The sequence below is a fragment of the Haliotis rufescens genome, unplaced genomic scaffold (assembly GCF_023055435.1).
Source record: "Haliotis rufescens isolate VD_foot unplaced genomic scaffold, xgHalRufe1.0.p SCAF_3, whole genome shotgun sequence".
Taxonomy (NCBI): Eukaryota; Metazoa; Mollusca; class Gastropoda; order Lepetellida; family Haliotidae; genus Haliotis; species Haliotis rufescens.
In genome coordinates, this window is record NW_025964001.1 from 60242491 (window position 1) to 60248555 (window position 6065).

The window sequence follows — 6065 nt, forward strand, 5'->3', positions numbered from 1 at the left end:
TCCCCGCGCCTCCTGAGTGGCACCAGACACCCTGTGTCTCCCCGTACCTCCTGAGTGGCATCAGACACCCTCTATCTCCCCGTACCTCACTCAATAGCACCAGACACCCTGAGTCTCCCCGTACCTCCTGACTACCACCTGATTTCTCTATGTCTCCCCGCCCCTCCTGATTAGCACCAGACACCCTGTGTCTCCCCGCACCTCCTGAGTGGCACCAGACACCCTGTGTCTCCCCGTACCTCCTGAGTGGCATCAGACACCCTCTATCTCCCCGTACCTCACTCAATAGCACCAGACACCCTGTGTCTCCCCGTACCTCCTGAGTGGCATCAGACACCCTCTATCTCCCCGTACCTCACTCAATAGCACCAGACACCCTGTGTCTCCCCGTACCTCCTGATTAGCACCAGACACCCTGTGTCTCCCCGTACCTCCTGACTGGCACCAGACACCCTGTGTCTCCCCGTACCCCTGACTGGCATCAGACACCCTGTGTCTCCCCGTACCTCCTGACTACCACCTGATTTCTCTATGTCTCCCCGCACCTCCTGATAAGCACCAGACACCCTGTGTCTCCCCATACCCCTGACTGGCACCAGACACCCTGTGTCTCCCCGTACCTCCTGACTACCACCTGATTTCTCTATGTCTCCCCGCACCTCCTGATTAGCACCAGACACCCTGTGTCTCCCCGCACCTCCTGACTGGCACCAGACACCCTGTCTCTCCCCGTACCTCACTCAATAGCACCAGACTCCCTGTGTCTCCCCGTACCTCCTGACTACCACATGATTTCTCTATGTCTCCCCGCACCTCCTGACTAGCACCAGACACCCTGTGTCTCCCCGTACCTCCTGACTAGCTCCAGACACCCTGTGTCTCCCCGTACCTCCTGACTACCACCTGATTTCTCTATGTCTCCCCGCACCTCCTGACTAGCACCAGACACCCTGTGTCTCCTCGCACCCCCTGACTAGCACCAGACACCCCTGTGCCTCCCCTAAATCCCTGACTAGCACCAGACATCCTGTGTCTCCCCGTACCCCCTTACTAGAACGAGAATCCTCTGTGTATCCCAGTACCTACTGACCAGCACCAGACACCATGTGTATTCACGTACCCCCTGACCAACTGCAGACACCCCCTAGTCTCCCCAACACCCTGACTAGCACCAGAATCCCCTGTGTCTCCCGATACCCCATGACTACCACGAGAATCCTCTGTGTCTCCCAGCATTTGCATTGTCATAAATATATTAATTAATAAAACTTGGTAATTTGGTGGGTCACCCACAGATATGATTTTCAGTTTTTTGACACCTTGATTGATACGGATTCCGTACATATAGTCACTTTCTCTGATGTATCTGCTAGTGAGAAAATTCAAATGTCATGTAATAGCACTGTTGCTAAAATAAGGCAGTTTCTTTTATAGGGTATAAATAGTTGACTCGTCTGGTCTCGCAGTCATTTTACTTGATCGAATGATTTCCACTAAACATTCCGGCAGAGAGGTTTTTTGTGTAATTTATTATATACATGTATTGGTAATTGTAGAAGATACCTACATAACTGTATATCAGAACGCTAAACTAATAACATTCAAACACGTAATCAGTACACAGTGAATTGTTACCTATAATTTCCTTCATATTCCTTTTTGAACAAAAGCCCTCATGTATACTGTAATCGGTGTCCACTGTTAAAATGGCAAAAGTGCAGTCAGCCATGGTAAATGGAGAAACAATAATAAAAATTAAATTATAGTCTGTTGCAAAATATGCGGTATAAGTGCAAGCATTTATACATATACACATTACACATATACAGATGAAATACACGATAAGATACAGTGCAAGAACAAATTAAGATACGGTTTCTATTAAAAATAATAATATGAATATGATTATGAATTTAATTAACATTGTAATGATTACGGTCTACATACATCTTCAAAGTTTCCAAGCCAACACGGTTGAGATACAGCATCGGCATACTCAACTGGAGTTTTTTTCTGCCGGTCGTAAGTTCATTGTTTGACTGAGCACACTTGTGTCGGGGTTGCGATATTTTCTTCTCTTTGTTGGCAGCCTGCCACCGGCCTGAATTTAGAGAAAGGTCTCAGCATGGGACTGTTAATTTCTTCTTAATGATGTCTACAACTTACAAACTTGTAGATGTTGGGGCGGTTAGGACCAAACTTTTTCAGCTTAGCGTGCCATTCTACCCAATGTTAGTGGTCCTGGAACCCATGGTGTCAAACAGGTACTACACAATACTTACATCAGATTCTATCTACTGTTCAGCAACATTGTCACTGAATTTCAGAACACTGGCCTCATCAAGGATTACGGAGGTGAACGAGGAGAAAGGCAGACGCACGTAGATTTACTCTTGGGTTATTATTGTCTGGAGTTCACATTTGGGGGCATTTCAGACACTGATTGAGCAGAGTTCACCTGCACATGTCCAGTTAAGTCAGACAGACTATAACCAAAAAATAGTCTGTCTGCTGCAGGTCTTAATGCCTTATAACAACAACACCCAGGGTGAGGGCACAGACTGGCAAATGTCATATCTCCTATCAAGTCAGCTCTATTTCTCAAGCATAATCTAATTTTGTACATGTTGAATGAAAGGAATTTAAAAAAAAACATATTTAACAAACCTACACATTACCAAATACAAACACCCGTTCTACATTTCGTTCCAATTGACCTCGATCATTCAACTCGCTCGCGAAGGTCAAAGGTCGTATACGACTTTAAAGTGAATACATCTACAGTGTAAAGTAACTTTTAACTGTATCAAAAATATTCACGATAAGCAATTATTTTCGTTCCTTTTTCGAATGAGCACATTCTGTGGCTAAATCTGCAAAAGGACAGTCAAAATATTTCTTTGTACAATGCAAACGTAGCGGCTGATAAAAGAGACAATGATTGAATAATCCGCAATATATTATTTGTTCTCGTTCAATCTATTTTACATTTTGAAGTCATTTTAAAGTTTCAAGGAGTACTAAAATGTTGTGGCATTATGGATGAAGGTAGACACAATTTTATGGATAACAACTTCTTTAATACTGTAAAAAGCGACGTTTCGGTATAGATACTTGTACCGTTGTCAAGCAAGACTGAATGAGGGACATTGTACAGAGTATATATACATGTAGTAGGTGGAGGATTAACAGCAACAACAATTGCATACATGAGTGGGATAACATGAGTAAGTGTTGACAACAGAAAGATAATACTGTCACAAAACGATGGACAGAGAACACATAGGTGGAAGCCAATGGGACATGAAGCCAATTAAACAGGATAAGTGATTATTGCTTGATGAGTTCATAGTAGGCTGATGGGATGAAATAGCCTAGATCTCTGTTGATTGGTGGATTATAGCGGTGAATGTGGACTGGTTCTGTTAGTTTTCTTTTAGTGAAATCATGGAGGTTGTTGGAGAGGATTTGGATGTTGTTCCAGATGATGTTGTTATAAGGACAGTTGCTGATATGGTCCGAGATGGCTGATTTACTGTCTGATTTAATGGTGGAGGTTTTGTGCTCTTTGATTCTGGTGTTGATCAAAGAGCACAAAACCTCAACCATTAAATCATCCGTCAACTGCTAAGCAACGCCTTTCAAACAAATTATGAATGGATTTAGATTACGAATAGTGAAAATGGTTTTGTGCTCTTTGATCAACACCAGAATCAAAGAGCACCAAACCTCAACCATTAAATCATCCGCCAACTGCTAAGCAATGTACATGTTTAACTTGTCTTCTAACACCACACTTGTGCCGAGGCCCGGTGGTCATAAAACTAATCGGTCCCATAGGAGGAGCAAATAGTTTCGCAGATATTCCGCTGTACTTGCTATGGTTCACTCCTAGTTGTCAGACATCCCATTTGTCAGACGACCCAATCATCAGACAGACCAGTCAAGTGTGAACAGTGTACCTGTCTGGTCTTACCTACTAATTACTGAGATGCCACATACTGTCATTCTGTAGGCAGAGAAAGCTACTCCAACTCGTTGAGTGATACAGATTAACCAGATTATGATTGTGTTTGTACGTTGCGTTTGATCTGTGTCGGGTTGCGGGTGTTTTATTAGGCAAGACAAGGAGTAGGTTTTTCAATGAAACCTTTTAGCCGTTGAGTTTGTTTTGCATTAATTTCATTAAATACATTGTTAGGTAGAATATTAACACGTTATATAGATTAAACATTTCCATAACCTGGGTATAATCTCATATGTACTAAATTACTCAATTCCAACCACCAGAAAGTCACTACAAAGGGTAACACTCTCCCTGGACGGAATTGGAGGCAAGTCACCATGCACTCAAACTCATACCCACTCTCCTACCCAGAGTTCCATGCGGCCGGCAGCCAGCTAGCATAGTACCTCTGCCACAGTCCAGCGCCATGTGACGATTCGTCACATCTTTCACAGTCCATTCAAGATATTGCATATGCTTTTCATCCGTTTACTGTTTGACAAGTCTACACATTTTCATAAACAAATGTCAAAGAATGGTTAACTTTCATTGAGAAAGTATGCAAATACGTAAAAATCTACTTGTTTTTGCGTAGTTATCCTACGTTTACATTGGTTGTGCGGCTCCACGTGCTGTCATCGAAGCCCAACGGAGAGCTAGCGACACGGTCACTTTGATGCATAAATATATATTGTCATGCAACTCACTGTCGCAGTTGTAGTAGCATATCTATATAGTTATGCAAAACAATATGTAAAGCGCCCCCAAATACTTGCGTTCTATACTGATTTCTGAAAAAGCGCATTTGTTTACAAACAAGAGAAAAGTCCGGTCACGTGATATGCAAATTAGCCTGTGGCAGTGGTGTTATGCTGAGTCACCACTGCGACGGAGTGTGACTCATACCGGAACTACCGGAAGCAAAGACAAGTCGTCCTATCAGAATGCACTTCAAGCCATCAGCGGCATAAACTCAAACTCCAGGCCAAACACAGTCAATAATATTCTATACGAATATACAAAGCTATCGGACCCAGGGCAACAGGTGGAGCTGTGTTGGATCCCATCGCACATATATATTCATGGAAATAAAAAAAACAGACACACTGGCGGAGCTAGCTCTAGACAAAGTGGATATACAGCCTATTCCCTTTAGTAAACTAGAGATAAAAAGCAAAATCAAAGACTCCATAGCCCAAAGATGGCAAGCCAAGTGGGACGCAAGTAAGATCGGCAGATGGCTATACAAAATTCAACCCAAGGTCCACCAAAAGCCAAACTCATACTCAAACGAAAGGAAAGTTGAAATTGACGACTCACGTCTCAGATTCGGTCACAAAAAGCACAATGACAAGGTTTGTCCATCTTGCAATCAACCTGAATCCATTGCTCACTTGTTACTGGAATATCAAGACTACATCCCATCACGGGCTCGGTTAAAACAAGAATTACAGTGATACCCGATAACTGTCATAGATCGCCTAAAGCAAAGTGATGCAATAGCAAAGGCCAAACTAACTCTATTTCTGAGAGATGGACAGCTACTCGAACGTATATAAACAGAGCAGCCAAAGATAAAAATGAAACCATATCAATATACGAAAATAGAAATCATATCAATACAAAAACAGAAATTCTATGAATACCAAACACGCAAATAGATATGTGTACCCTACTCACACACCTGAGTCCCCAAAGAGGGACAGGTCAGCCGAAATTGCTGAGGCAGAAGGCGACCTCTTAAACACTTAATGCAACAACAACAACAACAACAACAGCTTTGAGGAGACATTGAGTGTCATTGTTGAGTTGGCATTGTATGCTGTCGGAATGACTTTACACAAATCCCTGCGTCAATGGACCCATGAAGATCCGGGGTAGAACAGGTCTTCGGGAACCTATCCTTGCCGTGAAAGGCGACAAAGCTTGTCGTAAGAGGTGACTACCAGGATCGGGTGACAGGCTCGCTGACGTGGTTGGGGCAAGTCATCGTATCCCAATTGCGTGGATCGATGCTCATGGTGTTAATCACTGGATTGTCTGCCGCCGCCGCCATATA